The sequence below is a fragment of the Eptesicus fuscus genome, chromosome 13 (genome assembly GCF_027574615.1).
Source record: "Eptesicus fuscus isolate TK198812 chromosome 13, DD_ASM_mEF_20220401, whole genome shotgun sequence".
Taxonomy (NCBI): Eukaryota; Metazoa; Chordata; class Mammalia; order Chiroptera; family Vespertilionidae; genus Eptesicus; species Eptesicus fuscus.
The window spans coordinates 4006905-4031830 of record NC_072485.1 but is presented as its reverse complement, the minus strand read 5'-3'; positions in this window follow the sequence as shown (position 1 = coordinate 4031830).

Below are 24926 nucleotides of genomic sequence, written 5' to 3'. Positions count from 1 at the left end.
TTACACACAGAATTTTATTTTCTTAAAGTTCTGAAGGCAAGAAGTCCAAAATCAAAGTGCCATCAGAGATAGTTTCTGGTGAGGACACTCCCCTGGCTTGTAGACAGCCACCTTCTGGGTGTGGCCTCACATGGCCTTTTCTCTGTGTGCCTGTGGGGGGAAAAAAGAGATCTCTGGTCTCTCCTCCTCTTCTTATAAGGACATTGATTTTATTGGATTAGGGCCCCACCCTTATGATTTTATTTAACATTAATTACTTCCCTAAAGTCTCTGTTTCCAAATGCAATCATATTGGAGGTAAGATTTCAACATATGAAGGAAGGAAGACACAATTCAGTCCACAACAAGGTTTGAGGAGGGGGAGGTGAACTGTGTCCAGCATGACCAGGGATGAACCTGAGGAGGGGCGGTGAAGGATTTAAGAAGACCGACAAGAGAATATAGTTGGGGCCAGGTGGATCACTGTGCCTGGATGAGGAAACAGTGACCCTGCCTATAAGCAGGATATTTATTTTATAGTCAGATCACACAAAGCAAAACAAGGGCAAGATGTTTACAATGTTCTTGCAAATTTCAAATCTGCTTCTTTCCTGTTGTTGCCATTCTCTAAACTCTTATCAAGCTTTGTTTAGGCAGCACTTGCTGCACCTCCCGCAGCCCACATCCCTTAGCTACCTACGACTGCAGGGTCAGACTATAAGGTCAAGCTTACAACCATATCCTTTTGGTTATAATTGTGCTGGGAAGGCTTTGCCCTTCAACCTGGGACTTGCATGTAGCTTTGCCACAAGTCACTCTGTGGCTTGAACCTGTCCAAACGCTGTAGCCACTCTCCATAGGGAGATTCTGGTTCTGGAATTATTCTTCTGGTTTTGAAGTATTAAACATAGCCCACCATCCACAATCTATGTCACAATAGGATGTCAATGTAGTGGTGGCATCAGTCCTAGATACATTCTGAAATCTCATCACCTGACCCTGCCAGTCTCCAGGGCTCTCCTGGGCATTTGTTATGAACTTCTCTCCCCACGCCACATGCACAAAGGTCAGGCCACATGCATTTGGACTCTAATGTCTGGTTTGCTAACCTTGGCCTCCTGCACAACCCTTTGATTTTGGCATCACTAGCCACTATTGATTAGATTGTGCTGCTGCAGTTACCAACAGTTCCAAAATCTCAGTAATTTCAGACAACAAATTTATTTCTCACAACTTTCCATGCCCAATGCTGCAGGGTGTGGGGCACTATTCCACAGGCCAAGTTAGGTTCCACCAGATTTTCTAAAGAGAGAGAAAATAAAAACAAGCAGAAGAAATGCATACTAACTCTTAAATGTGCACACGTCATTTCTGATTACACTCCATTCCTAGAACTAGCCACATAATACCGATTCTTTCATGAGAACAAAAAAGGGAAGAAATCTGAAAATATTGGTGAGCATTGGGCATGTCTATCGAACTCACATCATTGGGTAAGACACCCCCTATAATCACCTGGACTCCCCCACAGTCAAGAGAGTCTCCAAATTCCCTTCTCCTTTCACTCTAGGGAATAAAATATGTATGTACACATTCTCAACACATGTGCCAACAATAGGCAAAGAGCCACCTGTTATGTCTGAGTCAATAATTTTAACATTTTTCTACTAAGACTCCCAGCATTGAGGTGGAGTGACTCTGACTTCCATCTGCCCAAAGACTGAAAGTGCTCTGCCTGCCTAGACAGAAATACTGCCCTGCCCTCTCCCACAGCAAGGTGTTCAGAACCAGCATCCTCATCAGCCCCTAACCCCATGATGGCCTATGCTGGGGAGCACTCATGTGCACCCCCTGCCCTCCCTCCTTCCAGAGCCACAGTCTCGCTTGGCCAAGGGACCCAAAGATAAATAATTCAAGCCAAGACACACTGCTGAGCCGTGCCAGGGATTTTGTGCACACATCGCTCATGCTCCTCTTGCCGCCACAAGAAAAATTACAAATTGATCCACAGGACCCGACTCCCTGCTCATACTTCTCCTGGGCTGCTGCTTCTCTCTATAAGTAATTGCTAAACTGGTGACAGCAGGATTTAAGTCTGGTGTGGGGCGTGGGGGAGATGTCTGAGGAGGTAAGCTGACAGTAGGAGAAGAGAGGAATGAGAGCAGAGGAGGAGCTAGAGAGCCGGGCCTTGACTGTGATGCAGATGCCGGGGTTCCAACGGGAAAATTAGGCCAGCCCCTTGTTGCTCAGTGGTCAGGGCCTCTGTCTTCTGCCCCCTATAGAGTAAGGACTAAAAATACTAATATTAGCCACCACTGCTTGAGCCTATATTCTGTGCTAAGCACTGTTCTGAGTGCTTTATGTACAACAATGGATTTGAATTCATTAGAATTAGGCTTGGCCTGGAATGACAGTAAACCCAAAATAACTGTGTTTTAAGCAAGATAGATGTTTCTCTCCACTGCAAACATTCAGAAACAGGCTCCTCCTATCTTTCTCTGTCTATGTGGACTCTGCTTCCAAATCACTTTACGCTCCAGGATAACTGTTCCCAGTCAAGCCACTATGCCTGCACCCCTGCGGGCAGGACGGGAGTGAGGGAAGGACAAGAGCAGCTCCCTCTCCTTCAGGGACTCCCCGGAAGCTGAGCACACTGCTTCCACCTGCATCCCATTGGCCTGAGCTCACAGCTGCCTAGCAAGGGGAAACAGCCTTGACTCCAGGAGGCCGTACACTCAGCTAGCATCTGGGAGTTCCACAGCTGTAGATGAAGGTGAGGACATGGCTGAGGGACAGCTAGCAGTATCAACCACACCCTTCCTCTCATAACAAAAGTGCGAAATAGTATTGTTATTAAGTGTCTTTTACAGGTGAGATAATTGGCATACAAAACTTTTGCATGAAACTCTAATCAAAATCATTCTTATCCTTCAAGTTACTTAAACATCAATGGCATGCTGCCATATTATCTTATTAATCTTGTTCATCTTTCTGGCTCCCACAAGGAATGGTGAGCTCCTCGAGGGCAGGTCTCTGTACTTAATACCTCTCCCTCTGCTGGAGCCTAACACTGTGCCTAGTGTAAAGGGGGCATTGCACAGACACACGTTTGTCATGTAAGAGAAAGTAGAACCTTTCCTTTGCTGTGTCACCATCACCTCTATTATCGAGAACCTATTAATGACTGTTAATGCACTTAGTGACTCTTCACTCAAGATGAGTAGACAGAGCAGTCATGCCTAGGAGCTGACAGTCTGAATTTGGGGAAATTTGAAATGGAAAGAATAGCACCCCCGTCTTTCCCACCTTTTATCTTAAGATAGAGACCCTAATCCTCCTGTTGGAGGAGCTGTCTGTGGGCTTTCTAGCCAGAAGACCAGAAATTCCTGCCTCCCCAGGGAGAGAAGCAGGGCCGCACCCAGGAATGACGCTGCTGCTGAGCATCCTCCACGGACCTACCGCCCCTGGAGCCGGAGCCAGAGCCGAAGAGGCTCAGTTCAGACAGAGTTCATCTCAAATGACTCCCTCATCACCCCACTCTCAGCCCATTCTTTGCGGCATTTGCAATTTCTCTGCTCTGGGGGTCAAGTCTCCAGCGTGCCCTCCCTGAGTAATTGTGAAATTATTATGGTTGGTGATTTTAATTTAAATTGGATGGAGAAATGTCATACTGCGGCCGACTCATTTGCTATGGATTTTCACTTAACCAAATTGATTAGTCAACCAACTAGACTTAACTTGAGAGTTGTAATCATTCATTATTAGATCTCATTTTTCCCAACGCACCCATATGATGTCAGGAAATTACAACTGCAGCAAAAATTTCAGCAATGTCTTCTCATCGCGACAGTGAGCTCCGCTTGAGAGGCCCCAGAGATGGACCAGGCTGAGGCCCAGCTCCTTGGTGCTACCTAGAAGCATGGCCAATGAAATGAGGTGGGCGTTCATGAGGAGGAAACCAGGCTACCAGGAAGTGGACTTTCCCACTTCTTTTTACCATGTGTCAACTCCTACTCATCCTTCAAGAGCCACCTCAAATGTTTTCTCTTCTTTGAAGCCCTCCATGACTCCCCAGGCAGAATAACTTCTCCTCTTCCCCCCTCGTGTAATACATCTCTAGTACAAGAACCAGTATGTTTTTGTGTAATTATTGTTTAAATCTCTTTTCACTTCTACACTGAAGCTCCTTTAGGCCAGGGTCATGTTTTATTCAACACTGAATTCTAACTCCTATCATTGTGCTGAGACTCAGTAGACACTCAATCTATGTTTCTCTGTGGGTGGAATGAGGGAATAAATTGCCTAAAGGACAAGGCATGTGTTTAGGCACTGAGATGAATCCTCTGGACAAAGCAAAGTTCACCACGATGGGTTCTTGCAACTGTGCAGAGTGGGAGAGAGATGGTACGTTGCTGCAGGTATGCATCAAACCTAGAGGGTAGAGTAGATGCTACGCTGAGCATGACTCACCTGTATGCTCTGACTGCCAGTGAAGCTAATGTGATCGTCAGTTGCCTCAATTACACGAGAGGGTATACCCAGGAGAAAGTGACAGTCACTCTGCTTCTGCCTTGGACACATTAGCCCTGAAATATCAGCTCTGAGGGACACTGAAGACCGAAGTCTGGGGAAAAGCTCTCCTGCGGGCAGGGCTGACGTCGTGGGGACACAACCTGTGCACTTGCTCAGAGGGGCCTATCTGATGTCACCATCTTAAGGTTCTTACAAATTATGTGCTAATGGTGGAGGGACCTGAAACCATGTCAGATGCAAAATAACGGAAGAACCTAGCGTGCTTTGCCTGGAGAAGGGAGGTGCCTCCGAGGGGATTGCATGAAGACATTCATGTGGGAGAAGGCTGAGGCTGCGCCTGTGCTACCCGAGGACAGAACCAGAGCAGCTCATTTAGGTTCGGTGTTGGTGTCTGCAGGCAAAGGGCAGGTCACTCTGTGTTGACTGGAACTATTGAAAAGGATGCCTGGGAGAAGGTGTGCAGCCCATGGCCAGAAGCTTTCAAGCCGAGGCTCTATTTTGGCACAAGATGCTAGAGAGGCCGAGGATGAAGCACCAGAGAGGTGTTGGACTTATGGGTTCATAAAATCCTTTCTGGGGCTTTGATCCGATGCTGCCAAGGCGAGGCGACTCCATTCTAGAGCAGAGCAGGGGCAAGTGGCAGGGAGTGGAGAGCAGTAGAGAGGAACGAAGTGGGGAGAACCCACTGTCTGGATGTAGACTTACTATGACCCTTGATTTATAACAACTGCAGCTAGAGGTGAAAGGAGGTGGCTTCACAGCTGATCATTCCTCTAAAATCTTTCTCTGCAGGCTTCCCTTCTGTTGCCCATAGAGGAGGTTTAGCTTCCATGGGCAGTGTTACCTGGGCGACTGGTCAGCACCTTTTACCCCACCCACAGCCAACAAATACCCCTGCCCCAAATGGATTTGATTACCCATCCAGGATATATTTGGAGGCTGAGGAGGACGTAGGAGTGGCTAAAAAGGAGTTACCTTCATGATCAACCCTCAAAGTTGTCCTAAGTAGCTTTGATCCAGAAAGTTCCACAGAGTCTCAACACGTGAGAAATAAGTTCCGGGCCAATCACTTCCTTCCAGCTCCTGGAATCATTTTCCAGTCATGCTGTCTGCAGTCCCCATGGGAGCTATTCATTAATGCAGGTGAGACGTGCCTAAATTGCGCCTCTGGTTCATGTCCAACTTATTCAGAGATAGGAAAGTGAGATAACCCACTCCCGCATCACTTCGATGATGACCATCAAGCTGTTGTCCCTTCGGCACAGAAAGGCCATTGGCCAAGAGACCAAACCTGCACACACACAGCCTCCTTTTGGCATCCCACACCAGACCCCTGAGCCTCTCCTCCCTTTTCATCGCTATTTTCATTTACAATGAGTCTGTTTTTCCCTTCCCTTAACTCCTCCCTGGGCACCTGATCTTATCTGTCTGTCTGGTTATGAGATGAACAACACTGAACCCTTCCGATGTCCCTGTCCCTGGAGAGGAGCAGTTTCAGGCTCACGCTCACTGCAAGGAATTGGCTGTGAAACGAGTCCCCTCCTCCTTTTCCCACCCCACCTACCCACCACCACCCACAGCTTCAGAAGAGCTCTGAAAACTGCCACCGTTTGGGGGAGAGCAGAAGGCAGAGAGGAAGGGGCGCTGAACAAAGGCTTTTTCAAACTCTCACATGCTAACATCTCCAAAAAGCTTTACCAGAGACCATCATTTCCCTCCAAGAATCAATGCATTTTAATTCATACGAGATATTTGTCTGCTGCTCCGTTCCTTCGAGGCGTAGAGACACATTTAACAAAACAAGTCAGCCTTGCGTGGAGACAAACGCGCCAGCTTCTCCCTGAAATTACTGGAAGTTCATTTTCAAAAGCCGTCCTGTTTTCTGGGAATCAATGCATATCAACTAAAATCAATAGCTTCTCTGTGCGGAGGGGCCGGACACCGCACGGATCTAGCGTTTCAGTGCATTTGTATCCAAATCTAGACGTTCTCAACAAGTCAATGAATTTAAGTGTCTGCCAGTGTCTTTTCACTTAAAACTAATCTGTTTGCTGATCGAACTGCACATTTCCAGAGTGCGTAGTAATATACTTCGTGTGTTTACTAAATCCAATGTACATTAACTCAAATAAAAATATTTCCACTTAACTTAAAATCGAGTTTGTCCCAACTTCAGCAATGCGCGCAGAGATCAGCTCCAGCCAATCAGCCAGCCCTTTGAGAGAAGGACGCCTGATGCCTGCGTGCTGCCCCGGGGGAGTGGTCCCTCTGGGTCTGGCAAATACCTTCTGGAGCAGAGTGCTCCTTGCTTCCAGGTACCAGAACCTCCAGGTTGAGGAGGAGTTGGTTCGGTCCACACCTCTTCTTCTAAAGCCCTAGATTCCCCCTGAGCCATTCTACATAGGGGCCCCTCTTCCACTCCTAGAATAAGCTGGAGAGCCCCTCTGCAGTCACGCATCCTGCCTGGTGTGATGTCCAACCAGGGACTGCTGTCTATGAGCCACGGAGGGCACGTACTCTACGCAAGGCTTCCTGCAGCGTCACAGAAGCCAAAGACCGGGCCTGCGTTCCAGGAGGCGAGTGGTGGAGGGCCCTGTCCATGTTCAGGTGGCTGGTCAGCGAGTGTGGCTGAGCGCCTCGCTGTCTGGCTCTGTGCTAAGCACGGGGAGAGGACGGCAGGCATGTCGGACAAAGCTCCCGGCCTGGAAGCTCCCCAAGAGAAACATGAAGTAAATCAGTGCGAGGAAGCACCTCTGATCTGTGTGTGCAGCAGGCTCAAGGATACAATGGGGGTGCTGGGGAGCAAGTGGCAGCACTGACCTCGTGGAGGGGGTGGGGGCAGCGGGCAGGGCTGGACCTGCTGCTCACAGACCCCAGGCTAGCGCTTTCCCCTTCACTTACGATAACTTGCATAATCCTCACACGTCTGTAAGGAGTTCCTGGGACCTCCATTTCTCAGGTGGAGAAACTGAGGCTCACAGGTTGCTTACCAGCTCGGTGAGACCACTAGTAAGTGACACTCATGCTATGAAAACAAATTAGCAAGTGGCAAAGCCATGTTCAAGGCCAGGACTGCTCATGCCTTCCCCGCTACATCACCTGCATTCATTCCCATGCAAAGTGAATTGGCAACACAAGCCATTATGTGTTCCCGGGAGCAAACCAGACCCAGAGAGTGGATGTCTGGACTTAGAAAAGAAGGAGAGCCCTGAGGATTCATTTCTGTATCAGGGAAGGCTTCCCGGAGAAGGTGGCTATAGAACCAAGTCAGAGAAACACTAAGGAAGGGAAATCCTGGACAAGAGGCACAGTGGGAATAAATGCTGTCTTACGGGACGGGGAGGAGACCAGGCTGGGATCAGCTCTGTGCAGAGGAGTCAGAGGAGACGAACCTGGAGAGAGAGCATGAAGCCAGGTTCTAGGGACCTTGAAGGTCACACTACAGGTGTGTCTTTGACTGGATCCCAGGTTGCAAAGTTGCTGGTGGTCTTGAAGAAACCAAGGAGCACGAACAGGCCAACTCAATGCAGACCCCCCTCTTCCCCACCTCCCCCTGATGCCAGCAGCTCAGGGATGCTGCTGAGGGAGGCTGATCCCCAGCTTTGAGAAACCTCAAGGCATCACCATGGAGACGCTACAGGCTACCAGCCACACAAAAGGAGCTGTGAGCTCCCCAGCTCACCTGGGATGCAGAGCTAACTAGGAGGTGGCAAAAATGCTCAATTTCTCTCTCTTCCTCTTTCTGTCTCTCAAAAATAGAGGCAATTTACACAGGCAAGCAAACCCCACCTGGAAGGAGGCTGCTAGCCGCCCCCTTTGTGGTGGAAGGAAGGAAAAGCCTGTGTCTGGAGGGTTCCAAAGGGTGGTTCATCGGAGAGAAAGCGGGGATGGAGGGACCAACAAGAAACCTAGGGCTGTTCACCTTTTCTCCTACCCAAACGGGCAGGGGGCAAGGGGGGGCGGGACGTGCAGAGCCATGTCTATAAATGGAAAGTGGTATCTTCAGACTCACTCACTTCGGAGTAGTTCTGCTATGTAGGCAACTCTGTAATTCCTACTGGACATGCATCCTTTATATTGGGGTAAAGAATGCAAACTGGGCACCAGGGAATGCTTTTAGCAGCAGCCTCAGTCAGCAGCTGCACCCTGGATTCAGCCTCCCAATGCAGCCAGCCCCCCTTTATCAGCCCTGGGAATCCTGGCTGAATAAGGGCCAGGAAGGCCTCTATGTGGTGGAGGGGGAGAGGAGGGAAGAACAGAGGTGCCAGGAGATGCAGAGACAGGCTGGGGCAGGAAGGGAAAAGGAACACTGTTTCTTCTGAGTTGGAAAAGGAGACTAGGAAGCAGCAAGCAATCTTCACACATGTATTGTCGTTCTCTCTGCAAAGGGGTGAGAAGAGGGGCGGGAGAGAGCAGACAGGAGAGGTGAGAAATCCAGCATCTTCAGACCTGCCCACACTGTGGCTTCCCTGCTGTGTGCAATACCTCATCTCACAGTCATTAGAGAGCCCACAGGAGGGACGGGAGCCGGACCCCCGAAGGGCAGGGAGGTGGAGAGAAGGATGTGCACAGAAGCACTTGCGCCTGGTGTGGGGAGGGCCGGGCTCCAGCTTGGAGTGGTCCCAGCCCCCACATTTCCAGATCCTTGGGGTGGCAGGTGAACCAGCACTGTTTTCACTGCAAAAGCCCCAGAAACACCCAACAGGCAAGGTCCCTGTGTCTGATCTGAACTGTTCTCTTGCTCTGCCTTCTTCTGAAGCAAGAGGAAGCTCCACTTACCCTCCGGTCGGGTCCAGCTCATTCCAGCTTCCAAGCAAAGAGCTGCAAACTGGGAGCTAGAGGAGGGGCATGTGGTCCCAGGAACAGCCACTTGCTACTAAAAGTGTGGGTCAGACCCCGACAGTCCTCCCATCTCACTCATGGCAAATGCTGTCCCTTCCAACCTATTCCCTCCCTAATTCCCTCGATGCTCTGCCTCTCAGCTGCTCTGATCTGGTCAGTCCCTCCTTTTCCTCCTCAGACACATGGCATGTCTGGGGCCTCGGCCTTTGCACTGGCTCTTACCTATGTGCGCACACTTTCCTCAGTGTTACTCACACTCACGCCCTCCGGCCTGCATTTCAGCATTGCTTTCCCAGCGAGCCTGCTCGGCTACCCTGCCTGGAACTGCAGCCACCCCGAACCCCAGTTCTTCTTTTTCTTCACTTTTATCATTATCACTATTTACTTGTCCAGGTTCCTGTCTGTTTGCCTCAGGGAGTGCGCTCCATGAAGGCAGGGTGCGGGACTGTCTTGTTCTCTGTTGTATACTCAGCACCTGGGAGCATCGGGCAGATGGCAGGGCCTCCGGAACTCCTCGCCGGAGAGAGAAACCTCCCTAAGCCTATTCACCATCTCCCCTGAAGTGTCCATAGCAATGGTCCTTCCAGATGCCTCGGAGGACGCCAGCCTTTCTGGACAATGTCCTGCCCTTTGCACTCAGACTGAGGCTGACAAGAGCAAGATAGCAGGGGTGATAAATGGGGTTTTCTTCCACCAGAATGTGGGCAAGGGAGGTCCTTCTGCCCTGGAATCCCACTGAGCTCCATGGTAAGACCATCACCACCTGCAAAAGCCAATTCATCCCGATCACTAGTCTCTCCAGTAGGGACACACTCACGCTCACACATTCACACACATTCACGCACTTTCACACTTATACACTTGCACTCTCACATACTTGCATGCACTTGCACACTCACACTCACACACTCATACACACTCACGCACACATTCACGCACACTCACACACTCACACACTCACCTGCCCTCTCACTTACACACTCACACACTCATGCACACTCACACACTCACGCACTGATGCCCTCACACTCACACGCTCACTCGCACTCACACTTACACACTTGCACTCTCATTCACACACTAGCATTCATGTGCACACTCACACACACACTCACACCCACACATTCACGCACACTCACACACTCATGCACACTCACACACTCACGCACTGATGCCCTCACACTCACACGCTCACTCGCACTCACACTTACACACTTGCACTCTCACTCACACACTAGCATTCACATGCACACACACACACACACACACTCACACATTCTCACTACCGCCCACACACACTCATACACTCACACTCACACACATGCACACTCCTTGGTTTTCTCCCCAGTCACTGAGGTTTGAGGGAAAAAAACCCCGAGTCAGCAGGCATGGGCTCCAGGTGTGAGCTGCCTTGCTCAGGCCCTGCAGGCTGCAGTGTCAGCAGACACCCCCTCAGTGGTGTCCTGGTTCCCTATGCTGCTAAATGGGGCAGAAAGGCAGGCTCATCGGAGTGGGCGAGGGTCTCAGGTGGTCTTGAGTGTGGCACCTTTGTGAATACCATCCTACTGAGAGGCCCCCTTAATGCCCACACCATCCTGCTGATTTCTACCTCCAGTTGGTGAGGGTGGGGCTGGGGACTGAAAAAGTTAGAGCAAATGGGAAGGAAATAACCCCGAGATAGCGGGCCATTAGGCAAAGCACCGGACCCGTCCAGCTTGGTTGATTTCCCATGGGATCTCTGGCCTTTTGCAAGCTTGAATTACTAACCTGTCCAGCCATGGGTGTAATCCCAGTCCATCCACCCTCTGCTGACCTGGTGGGACCCAGGGCAAGGGCAGACTAGCCAGATGCCATGATGCGATGCAGGTGGGCTGGCAGGCGCTGGACGGAGGCAGCCTGGCGCAGTGGGTGCTGTTGGCCCAGAGGGGCTAGAAGGGCGTTATCGCGTGCAGCTCTCCCTGTCACTGTCCATGACGGCCATTTGATGTCACTGAGCCTTTGGAAAAAGGAGGAAGTGGAGGGAAGAGGCAAAGGCAGGAGAAACAAAAGAAGTTTCATAGCAGGACTTCAAAAAGTCCAAGTGTTTGAAAAGATCTCGCGAAGGTCCTGACCTACTTTACATGCGGATAAGTCATCTCCTTTGCTTTAAAAGAAGAAAAAAAAATGCCTCACGAAGTGGCCGCGCTCCGCTCAGGAGAGCCCACACTGGACGGGGCCTCGGTGCTGCAATCAGGGCCATTATGGAGCCGTGCTTTGGGTAACTGTATGAGATTTCAGCCTCTCTTCTTCCAGCTCTGAGATGCGGGCCCCCAGCACTGCAGCCAGGGCTGAAGGAAGGGCTGACACGCAGGGGGCACGCCTCTGCCTCCAGGCACCTGCCCCCAAAGGGGCTCCCCCTGCTGTGTAACCTCAGTGTGACCTAGGCTCCCAGGCGCCCACTTTTCCCTCATGTTTCCAGTGCAGATGAAGAATCTGGGAGCAGCCACAAGTGAACTCCAGGTCCCGTGCTCGGCACAGCATAGGGGACTCTCCCCTTTCTGTTCACTAAATAAGTCACAAAATGTCATCCCATCCTACTCACAGATTCCTTGGGCCCCTCGATGCCAACTGGTATGCCTGGCACCCAGTGATTAGAACATAAGCAGAGCCGGGGCCCCCCGAGGGAGGGTCACCTCCATCGATGCAGGTGCCCACCCTGAAGGGGACCCAGACCTTCTGAATCAGAGCTAAGGGGACTCATGAAGGGGCAGGACCAGGCACAAGGACACACGGGTGGAGGAACAGGGGTGTGCTGCAGAGAGCAGGTGTGAGGGTGCCGGACAGACACCCTCACCCACCACCTGCCCCAGGACACCCTCGGACAGTGAGGATGTTCAAGAAAAATGAGGTGAGCTGGGAAAGAGTATAAGAGGTATTTGAGAAGGAAAATCTCATGGGAAGTTGGGTTTAAGTCCTTATTGTCATTAAAATAATTAATTGTATTAATACTTTTTTATTATATAACTAGTTGCCCAGTGCACGAAATTAGTGCATGGGGGGTGGGGGGGTATCCCTCAGCCCAGCCTGCACCCTCTCCAATCTGGGACCCCTACCGGAATCGGGCCTAAACCGGCAGTCGGACATCCCTCTCGCAATCCGGGACTGCTGTCTCCTAACTGCTCACCTGCCTGCCTGCCTGATTGTCCCCAACTGCCACCCTCCCGCCAGCCTGCTCACCCTCAACTGCCCCCCCCCCGCCAGCCTGATCACCCCCAACTGCCCCCCATGCTAACCTGCTAGCCCCCAACTGCCCCCCTGCCAGCCTGCTAGCCCCCAACTGCCCCCCTGCCAGACTGCTTGCCCCCAACTGCCCTCCCCACCAGCCTGATCTCCCTCAACTGACCCCCACTGATGGCCTACTCACCCCCAACTGGCCCCCCCACCGGCCTGATAACTCCCAACACCCCCCCATCCTGGCCTGATCACCCACAACTGCCCTCCCCTCTGGGCCCCTAACTGCCTCTACCTCAGCCCTGCCACCATGGCTTTGTCCAGAAGAACTTCCGGAAGGTCTCCTGGAAGGTCTCCCAGTCTAATTAGCATATAACCCTTTTATTAGTATAGATAGAGGCCTAGTGCACGGGTGGGGGCCGGCTGGTTTGCCCTGAAGGGTGTCCCGGATCAGGGTGGGGGTTCCCTTGGGGGGTAGGCGGTCTGTGTGAGGGGCCTGTGGTGGTTTGCAGGCCAGCCATGCCCCCATTGGGGTGGGGGTCCCCACTGGGGATGGTGCTGGCCTGGGCGAGGGGCTGGGGCAGTTTGCAGGCCAGCCATGCCCCCATGGGGTGAGGGTCCCTGCTGGGAGTGTGTGGCCAGCCTAGGTGAGGGGATGAGGGCTGTTTGCAGGCCCCTCCCTTGGAGGCGGGCCCGGCTGACCCAAACCTCCCATGCACCCATGCCAACTCCATGGCCACTGCCCACAGGCCCCTCCTTCAGCGGCAGGCCAGGGCAGGTGGGAAGCTTGGGTCGCCCCTGGCAACAGAGGAAGCCAAACTTCCTTTGTCACTGGGGGCGACCCAAGCCTTCTGCTCACTCTGGCCTGCTCCATGGTTGCTGCCCAAAGGCCCCTCCTTCAGTGGCCAGCCCAGGCAGGTGGGAAGCTTGGCTTCCTCCTTCGCCGGGGATGACCCAAGGCTCCCACCTGCTCTGGCTGGCTCCATGGCCACCGCCATCTTTGTCCCACTAATTTGCATATTCCCTCCTGATTGGCTGTGGGCATTGCAGAGTGACAGTCAATTACCATATTGCTCTTTTATTAGATAGGACTAGAGGCCCGGTGCATGGAAATTTGTGCACTCAGGGGGCGTCCCTCAGCCTGGCCTACACCCTCTTACAATCCAGGACCCCTCAGGTAGGGTCCCTAGACCTGGCCTGAGATCAGGGCCTATTGGGGCTTTCCTTCCCCTGTCTGTAGGGCAGCTGGCTCCACCCCCACTGCTGCCATGGCTTGCCATCTGTGCAGCGCTTCCCCCCGCCCCCCGCCACTGGTCATCTCCCTCTTCAGGAGACAGGTGTGGGGTGTGATGGCTTGGCTGACCTGAGTCTCCCTCTGCGGGGCAATCACTAGCCAGCTGCACACCTGCCACAGCATTGCCAGCCAGTGGCCTGGGCCTCCATCATTCCTCTTTTTTTTAAAGTAAGAGTAATGTTTACTGAGCAATACAGAACTAGGTACTTTGAAGGGTTTACCAGGATGGAAATGCACCACACTCACCCTGCCACCCCCAACACCCAGAGACTACAGTACTTAGAAGTTACATGCAACGGCCATAACTGCTGAATATCTATTCATAACAAACAAACCATAGCATATTTACTAGTATACTGTATCAAATCAAGTGATTATAGAAATCCATTTATATATTGCTTGTATAAAGTCTTTTTTTTTGTAAAAATTTTTAAAAAAAGAAAGTATAAAAAACATGTGCAGTTGAAAGCCCTGCCAGGACAGCCAGTCTATAAACATTCAGTGAGTATGTGCTTTGGAAGGGTACCCATGCCTCGTGCCCACAGCAACTCCAGCAGGGCTGGTGAGGGTGTGCCCTGACTGCCACTCCAGGCAGGACTGAGCTGGGCCATGATGGGTGGGTACAGCAGGGCCTGGCACTGTGCCCTCTCCATCCTTGCATCAGGATCAGGGTCAGGGTCAGGGCTGGGGGCAGGCAGATTTCAGTTTCACTCTGAGTTCCATACTCAGCCTAATTTTGGTTGCAACTCATGGCTTTTCCTGGGTGCTCGGAGGTCCTCTGGTTGGGTTCCCTGGTGGAGAGGCTGGAGAAGTGCCCACGGCTGCCTGGTTGGGCATCTCTCTGGACCAGAGCCTCTGTCCTGCCTCCTGCAAGCCTGGCCTCAGGCAGAACAGGCCCCCTTCAGGACTACTTTGGTCTCAGCACTTGGTCCTGCGTTTCATCAGCTTGGGTTTCTTCCCCTGGTGTAGCTGACCTGAGTGTCACAAAAAAAACAAAACCAAAAAAAAAACTGGCCAATGTTGGCTGTGCTGAGCCTCACTGAAGAGTTTTTCATGCAGCAAGAAAGAGCCCTCTGGGACCCTCCTCCTCCTCCCCCTCCTCATCTCCTGCTCCTCCTCTTTCTCCTCCCAGCCCATGGTCACTTCTTCTCCAGCTGCTCCAGCAGTGGGTTGCCTTCTGAGTTGGGGTCTTAACGCTGTTGGTCCTGATGATGCAGGTGGGGTGATGCCGATTGAGCATCAGGATGAGCTGCTTCCACTCCTGCTTCAGCTCCTCCATCTGGGTTTTCAGCTCTGCATTCATGAGCTCCAGCCACTCAGATTCCCCTGCAGAAACTCCTTCCACTCCTTCTTCTTGTTCCGGCATTGGGCTGCCACCACTTTGTTCTTTTCCCGGTGCCTTTTCCTCCACTCCTCTTCCTTGTCTAGCTCACTTTTCACAGGTTGAAGCCTCTTGCCCAGTTTTACCTACAGGAATGGCAAAGGGGTGATCATGACCCCAATATTGTGGATGTCAACGTATTTCAGCTCCTCTGCAGTCAGGGCCGAGCTGGGGAGTCCGGTCAGGGGGCAGAGCCCTGGCAGAGAGTCCGCAGTCACAGAAGGGTCCAGGATCTGCCCAGGCATCATAGCAGGAGGAGTGGCAGTCCAGCCCTGCAGAAGTTACGGGCAGAGGCTACAACCCTGGGGCCTGGGCCATGCTGCAGGTGCCATGCCCGCTCAGGAGCCACCATGGCGCCAGCCACCCCATCCCTCCGCAGCATCTACCACTGCCAGTGCCTCCCATCGCAGCCATCCAGTGTCCCTCCCACAGGCTGTGGCCTGGGTCTTCCTCTTAGAGGCAATTGATTGCAGGGCTCTGCCTGCCTGCTTCATCGCCCCCAACCACTTGCCTGCCTACCTGATCGCCCTCAGCTGCTCGCCTGCCTACCTGATTGCCCCTAACTGCTTGCTAGGGGGCAGGGCCAGCCTGGCAAGGGACCGTGGTGGTTCTGGTCTGTGGTCATTCTGGTTGTTATGGTCGCTGGGCTTTTATTATATAGGATTTCACAACAACCCTGTGAGGTTGGTACTTTTCGGGAATATTACTTGCCCATGTTACAGATGAGGCAAAGACTAGAAAAAAACTCTAAACTGTTCAGGTTCACTCAACTTGTCTCTGGGGTTTGTGTCTGAACTCAGAGTCTGGATTCTCAGTTACTCTATTTTACCCCCAAAGGCTTAGTGTCCATTCCCTGAATAGGTAATGAGCACCCAGTGTGGGCACCAGGCTCTGTTCCAGGCACCAGAGATGCAGCAAACAATGCCAAAAAGTAAATCTCTACCCTCAGGGCTCCCTGCATGAGTCCCCTTGGTTTCATCTGCACTACACCCTTCCCATACCCTCCCCAGCACAGTGTGGGCACTGCTTCAGGAGTGGACCCAGGGGATATAAATAACCCCTCCAGATGCAGCTATGGAAATCCCCCCAGCAAAGGGGCTGCCAACGAACCCCTAGGCCTTGGTCAGTAGTGTTTTGAGGACTTGGGTGCCCAGTGCCTCCTCTAGGTACCATGAGGGGGCACCCTTGCCTGTTCTGGTGGTAGGAGCGGCCCCGTTTGCTCTCCCCTGTTGCTCTGCATGTATGGGTCATCTACTCCGAGGGCAGGGAAAAGGGGCCAGAGCTCAGCCAATCTCGACTTCTCCCAGTTCAGGCAGAACTAGACCCCCAGACAAAGAATACATCAACATCTAAGCTCAGGGCAAGTGTGCAAGAACCTCACAGGCTGAGACATGCACAGGCTTTTCGGTCCAAAGTGTCATTCAAGGAATTGTCCCGTAGATCCTCACACACTCTGCACAAATGTGTGTGAATGTTCAGTTCAGCCTTGTTTATATTCATTTAAAAATGCAAGCTCATGCATGCCTATGAATGAAGACTCATGAGATACAGCATGGTCCGGACAGTGTGGAACTGCCTGTCCCTTACATAGATAAAAGTGGCGACAGACAGTGCCATGAAGGATCGCCCAGCCACCCATAGTGTGCTTGGTATAGTCCTATATTTGAAACCACACAAACAAAGAAAATCCCATCAGGGAAGGGACTGGTGAACCTCGACCCCTCCAGGCAGAGCCTGTCCAGACAATGCCAGAACGAGGGGATGGGTACGGCGGGGAGTGGGCGGGGGAGAGACACTGTGACTTCTGCTCCACAAGCTCGACTCCCCACAGGCAGGACTGAAATCGGGGTCCCCAATGCAGCCTGTTTCAGTGGTTCTTACCTGTAAAACTCAGATAGCGTGAGCCGAGCACTGGAATGGGGGTCCAGCGGCCGGGCAGCCCCAGCTTTGGCCCAGCTCCTGGAGCCTTGGCAACCTCCCCTCCCCCCCGCCCCCTGCATGCTCTGGGTGTTGTGGCCCATCCGTGCGGTGAGGACATTGGGCCGCTTCATTGGTGAGACCCCACCAGCTCCGCGTGCCTCACCGCCATTTAGGAAGAAGGAACGAACGTGGAGTGAAATTTAGAAGTCGGGAAGAGATTGAGTTGAATAACAGTGATAACATAACATCCCTAAAATTGGACTGCGTTCTAAGAACCCAGCTAGGACTTCACACATATTCTTTCTTTTGATCCTCACAACAATCTTTAAGATATTATAATTATCTCCATTTTAGAAATGACGGAACTGAGGCTCAGAGAGAGTAAGTAATTGTCTGAGGTCATCCCGCTTGTAATCAGTGAGATGGGAACTGTCTGGCTTCTCTCTCTCACCTTCCTACCTACGCACTACACACACACACACTCACACACACACTCACACACACTCTCTCACACACACTCTCACACACACACACACACACACTCTCACAAACACACACTCTCACACACTCTCACACACACTCTCTCACACACACACTCTCACACACACACTCTCACACACTCTTACACACTCACACACGCTCACATACACACTCAGACACACTCTCACACATACTCACATACAGACATACACTCTCTTACACACACACACACATACACATACACACTCACACACACTCTCACACACACACTTTCTCACACACTCTCACACACACACTCACTCACACTTACACACACACACTCACAAACACACACTCTCTCTCACACACACACATACAGACATACACACTCACTTACACACACTTATACACACACTGACATACACTCTCAGTCTTATAACACACACACTTGCACACACTCGTACACACTCACACACTCACACATACACACTCACATACATACACACTCACTCTCACACACTCCCACACTCACATACACACTCATTCTTACACATACTCACACACTCGCACACACACTCACTGGCACAAGCACTCCTACTCCCACACTCCCAGGGCCAAGTGTGGCTCCAGGGGCGGCTCTGCCCCCGAGCTGGCCTCATGATGAGCTGGACGCCATGTCTGATGTCAGCGCAGTGAGCTCCCCTCTCCAGGCCGGAGTCCCTGGAAGACCTCCAGTCCCAAGTTTGCTCCAGAGATGGTGGCTTCCTCCCTTCCTCCATTCCCTCCCTGCTTTCTCACCCCAAAGTGAGGTTCCTGTCCATCACTCCCCCAGCCCTGCAGCCTCTCCCCTTTCCAGCATACCAAGTCCTCGCTTCTCCCTACACCTGTGCTTTTCAATCCTTCCCCTTCGTCTTTCCTTGACCTTGAGCTCAGCTTCGATGAGCTGCCGTGTCCAGCCTCACTCACTGCTGTGGAGGCGCCCACTTCCTCTGCATATTCTCAAGCACGGCCCACCCAGGCTAGGCGCCGGTGGCTTAGTGAGGGGCTGCGTGGCACCTGTTCGCTCACACACCACCGCTGTGTGATCACCACAGGGAAAGGGAGCAGAGCTCCCAGGTGGGCTCCGGGAAGGGGCTTATGATGTCCCAAGGGTGGTGGGAAGAGGCCTAGAGGTCAAGGATGACTAGAGGTCAAGGACTATGCTTAGCTTGGAAAAGGGCAGGTTGGACCCTTTCCAAGCTAAGAAGAGAGAGGGAAGGGACTACACCAGAGGATGGAGAGGAGGGGCATCTGCACGGAAAAAGTTTAATTATACCCTGGAGACCAGGATAGGTGCAGTGTGTGTGTGTGTTTGTGTGTGTGTGTGTGTGTGAGAGAGAGAGAGAGAGAGAGAGAGAAAGAAAGAAGCAGAGGGTAAAAAATCTTGTTTCCAAAACTAGTCCTGAAATAAGAAGGATTTGCAAGAGGAAATGCCTGTTGGTTGGTTAGAAAAATGGGACCAGAGCAGCAGGAACGATGCAGAGTCGAGGATGTGAGAACTTCTTGTGGACTAAACTCTAAGCTGCACGAGGCAGGACCGAATCTGCCCTCCCGCAGCTTTACCTGCACCACAGGCTCCTCCTCTGTCCATGTGTCTCAACGAGAACCAGGTGGTCAGGGTGTGGGCTGGTCCCTCAGGCAGTGCCCTGGGCGGCCGATGATGCCAGTGCTACAGGGGGCACCAGGAACGAAGAAGGGAGGAAACTCGGTGACTTGGAGAGAGCAGTTTCAGAGGTGGCGTGGGAGGACCTCGGCCTGCGGGGACCAGCAGGAGGGCGGGAAAGGCAGTGCTGGGCTCAGCGCAGAGCCTAAGAAGGGCAGTCAGATGTTTGCCAGGTCAAGACAGGCCTTTGTTCTCACCATCACACGCCGGATGCCATGATGTGCTGGGCACTGGGCTGGGCGGGCATTCTGGGGATGAAGCAAGGTCCTGCCCTGTCAGGAGGGGGAGGGCTTCCCGAGACGCAGGGAGGAGCAGTGGCCTAAGCAGGGACAGACAGGAAGGGCGGTGCCGAGATGCAGGAGGAGCACATGCCTTGAGAGGGGTGCGTGCACATCTGGGGGAGAGGAAGGACCAGCGATGGCAGCACAGGCCCAGGGAGGTCAGGGTTGGAGTGGGCCCGGAGCCCTCAGGGCACAGCCTCTCCTGTAAGAGCCCAGCCCTCCTTCGTCTTCACCAAACCTTCTGGACCATGAGGGGCAGCGCCTGCGGTCTTGAGGGACCTGGGCCTGAGCCTGTGACCACACATAGTCACACACACAACCCCAGGCCTCTTTCCTTCTGGGCAGTGTCTCCTGTGTCAGTGAATGCTTCCAGCCAGAGGTCCCTCCAACACACACACACCATACACACAGCCTCACACACACACACCATACACACAGCCTCACACACACACACACACACACCATACACACAGCTGCACACACACCGCACACACACACACACCACACACACACATACACCATACACACACACCGTACACACAGCCATACACACACACAGCCATACACACACACCACACACACACACCACACACCACACATACACACCATACACACAGACACACATAACAGACACACCACATACCACACACACCACACATACCACACACACACACCATACCACACACACACATACACACCATACACACCATACACATACATAACACACCACACACACCACACATACACACAGCCACACACACATACGCACAGCCATACACACACACTCATACACACAGCCACACACACACCACACACATACACACCCCACACACACTACACACCACACACACACACACACACCACACACCACCACACACACACACACACACACACACACACACTAACACCACACACACACACACACAAACACCCACACAAACACACAACACACACCACACTCCACACACATACCACACACACACACACACACACACACACACACACACACACAGCCGCTTAGCAGAGCCAGTTCTCCACTTCTGATTTTGGCCAAGGTCACACAGCACGTCCCCCTCTGAGTCCTGAGGAGCAGCAAGATGCCTTTGATCAGCTCGGCCCAGGCGTGTGGAGGAGGAACCAGCCCCCGGGAGCTGCCTTCGCTGGGACCCCCAGAGCCTGCATCCCTCTCTGAAAGTCACCTTCCCTTCCCCGGCCTTTCCCCAAATCAACCCCGACATCTCTTTAAATCGAACCACCACAATGAAAGGGTGCTGTGGGTCTTGTTTACCAATCCTGGCATCTAATTAAAATTAGCTGATGGTTCTTCTAGTTGTTTTTTGTTCTGACTATTTTTAAGTCAGAGCTGCTAGATCATTGCAGCCACTAGTAAGCTGTCAAATCAAATTTTCAAAAGCAAATTGCTTTTATAATTAATTTAATTATTATTACGGCTCCCAGTTTTGTGTTGCCTTAATGAACACAATCAGGTTTCACCCTCTGCTTCTCCTACACACACTTGGCACCCCTTGCTTTCCCAGACCCACCCCCACCTATGCAATCCTAGTCAGGCAAACAGGGAAAAAAAGAAGAAAAGCAGATGTGTCCCAGTGCCCTCCCCAGCCCCCCTCCCCAACCCACCTCCCCAGCCCCCCGCCAGCCCCCTCTCCAGACCCCTCCCCAGCCCCCTCTCCAGTCACCCTTCCCAAAATCCCCTCCCCAACCCCCATTCCAGTCCCTGGAGCCACCCCACTCACCCCCTCCCCTCAGACTGAGAATTACAGTTCTGCTCCCTGTTGTGGAACACATGGTACACGTGTTAATTACCCCGGAGCCTGCCCAGGCATCCTCTGGCCCCACCCAAGTCCCTGGCTCTATGGAAGGGGCGGTGAAGAGAGAGAGGCTGGGAGTTCCTGTGGCAGTGACAGCAGTCTGTCCCAGGGTCTGAATTCACTGGGGAGCTGTCCGTTACTACGGAAACTAGGAGGGAGAGAGAAAGGGAGCGAGGCGGTTAGAGCCAGTTTTGGGTGACAAGTGTGAGGCATAAAGATTTGGCCCCCTCCGTGCACCTCGCCTAAGTGAAGGAGCCTGGAGGGATGGGCAGGGCAGGCCTGGGAGAGGCATGGCCTGAGGGCAGTACCTTCTGGGGCGGGAGGGGGCGGGGAGTCCGTGGCCCAGGCTGGTCAAGGGACAGTCACAGAGGGAGGAGCTAACAAAGCCAGGATAGAGACCAGAACCAGCTGTGTATGTGTGTGCACACTCTTGTGCACAAAGCCGCCGGCGCCCACGTTTGTGTGTCTATGTACTTATCTTTTTCTATCTTTAGGATGTTTTCTCTTTTATTCCTTTTGTTTTTCTCCTTCCTCAGGTTGCAATTTTCCTCGTTTCCATCTCTCCTTTCTTGTTCTTTTATTCTGACCCTTCTTCCTTCCTCTTTCTGTCTCTCAGTCTCTCTCCTCTGCTTCTCTGTCTTCCTGTCTTTCCGTGTACCCCCATCGTTTTTCTCTGCTGTCATAGCTCATCCTGCCCCACCTCTGGCCCCTGCACTCTCTGTGTCTCCTGCAGACTCTGCTCAGACTTACCCCTGTGAGATGTAAGGCGAGAGGTCTGGGGACACCTGGGCATGTCCCGTGACTCCTGGTCCAGGCCTGGCTGATTCCTCTGTCCCCAGGGGGCAGGACACCCGCAAGGGAGGGTCCGGGCCATGCTCACGCGTGGCTAAGCTCTCAGACTTGAGGCTACTGGGGTGGGGAACAAGTCCCTGTCACATACAAGTCCCATTGTTGCTGAAGCTGGAGCAGCGACCAAGATTGAGGGGTAAGGACCTGAGGCAGGACCAGGGACCAGCACAAGAAAGGGGGCGGGGCACAATGAGGGATTCGGAGAAGAAGGGTCCAGGGTCGATGTCTGGCCATCTGGCTTAACCCTGAAGATCCCCTGAGGGAAGGGTGTGAGCCACAGCGGAGTGGACTTGGGCCTGGCTGGTGATAAACAGAGCACTGGGGAAGCCATTCGGCAATCCGGGAGGACACCAGGCCCTGGGAAACGTGTGGGCCTGAGACAAAGCGGGCCGAGGCTGTGCCCTCCCTCTGCCTCACGGACCTGGGGGCCCCATTCCTTTTCTCCAGCATCTTGGCTGGCCTCACTCTCTCCTGCTGCCAGAACCTCATCCTTTAGTCTCCTGCTCTTATCTCCTCTCCCTGGAACGTGATCAACTAGGACTTGGATCTTCTCTGGTCCCCCACCTTGTAAAGAAAGGGCCTGGACTTGGGCGTGGCCTTGTCCCCAGTGAGCCCAGAGGGACTGGGCTGCCACCAGGCTGATGAGAGGGGTGGGCAGAGGCGGAGACCACTCAGGCTGCCACGCCCAGAACAAGAACAGTCTGAGTGGGAGGGTGGGAGCTACCTTTCTCTCCAGGGCCCTTGGAAGGCCTCCAAAGACACTTGGTTCACTTCTGTCCCACCAACCACCTACCCTCGCTCACACATGCATGGATCCAAAGGGAGACAACGCCACCCTCCCTACTCCAGGGGTGCTCTCCGGTCCAACATCTGACATCAGCCTGGAGGCACCTCCAGGAGACCAAGGTGCCCTTGGAGCCCAACTCTCAGCAGAAACCCGGTACCAAGTTGAGAGGTCTCAGTCCTGCTTCTGAAGCCGCCCACAGGGGCTTCCACAGTCCCCTGGCTGCAGGCTGACTTGGCATCCTCCCACATCCCTAGCCATTGCCAGGCAAATGCTCCAGCCAAGGCATCTGTGTAGAGCAAGCCTGCCACCTGGTGGTGAGGCAACCCAACTACAGGCCAGGGCTCTTGAGGGGGTTCGGTCTTTGCACCCCAAGGCCTGGGTGCCTGGGGGCAGCGCTGCCATGTTCAGGGTCCTCTAGACCCTTCTGAAAGAGTTCAAGGGACAAAAAAGCAATAAGCAGGTGTGGGGTTGGGTTAGAGGGATGAGGCAGGGGACCCGTGGGAGAGGCCTGACTGGAGGGACTGGTGGAAGAAGGCTTGAGGCTCCTGGAGTTCTCCCCCAGATGGCCCTCCCCCAGATGATCCTCCCTTGGATGGTCCTACTCTGGATGGTCCTCCCCTGGATGGTCCTACTCTGGATGGACCTCCCCTGGATGGCCCTCCCCTGGATGGTCCTCCCCTGGATGGCCCTCCCCTGGATGGTCCTCCCCTGGATGGTCCTCCCCTAGATGGACCTCCCCTGGATGGTCCTCCCCTAGATGGACCTCCCCTGGATGTCCTTCCCCTGGATGGCCCTCTCCTGGATGGTCCTCCCCTGGATGGTCCTCCCCTGGATGGTCCTCCCCTAGATGGACCTCCCCTGGATGGACCTCCCCTGGATAGACCTCCCCTGGATGGTCCTCCCCTGGATGGCCCTCCCCTGGATGGTCCTCCCCTGGATGGTCCTCCCCTGGATGTCCTTCCTCTGGATGGTCCTCCCCTAGATGGACCTCCCCTGGATGTCCTTCCCCTGGATGGCCCTCCCCTGGATGGTCCTCCCCTGGATGGTCCTCCCCTGGATGTCCTTCCCCTGGATGGTCCTCCCCTGGATGTCCTTCCCCTGGATGGTCCTCCCCTGGATGTCCTTCCCCTGGATGTCCTTCCCCTGGATGGCCCTCTCCTGGATGGTCCTCCCCTGGATGTCCTTCCCCTGGATGGTCCTCCCCTGGATGTCCTTCCCCTGGATGGTCCTCCCCTGGTTGTCCTTCCCCTGGATGGCCCTCCCCTGTATGGTCCTCCCCTGGATGGTCCTCCCCTGGATGTCCTTCCCCTGGATGGTCCTCCCCCGGATGGCCCTCCCCTGGATGTCCTTCCCCTGGATGATCCTCCCCAGATGTCAGTGAGAAAGTGGCAGCATGGGGCAGGGGGAGGGCTAAGCCTGGTACCATGTCCACCACCACCTCCATCGATTGGAGCTCCTGCAGCAGAAGCAGGATAGACATGGCAAGATGCAGACCCTGCTCTCAAGGAGCTCATGGGTTAGCAGCAAGAGTGACCTGGAACCAGGAGCTGACCCGTGGCTCCAAAGGCAGCTGTTGTTGGAGCAGGAGAGCCCTTGGGGTTGGCTAGTCCCTCAGAGGCCGCTGGATGAGTTTCATGGCCGCTTCCTCCACACACAAAAATGTTCACATTAAAAATCACATTTTATGACTACTTTCGTGTAAAGAGAAATATATTTAACTATGTACTAGAGTCCCAGTGCACGAAAATTCATGCAATGGGGGTTGGGGGGGTCCCTCAGCCCGGCCTATGCCCTCTCGCTGTCCAGGAGCCCTCTGGGGATGTCTGACTGACAGCTTAGGCCCACTCCCCCTGAGAGGCG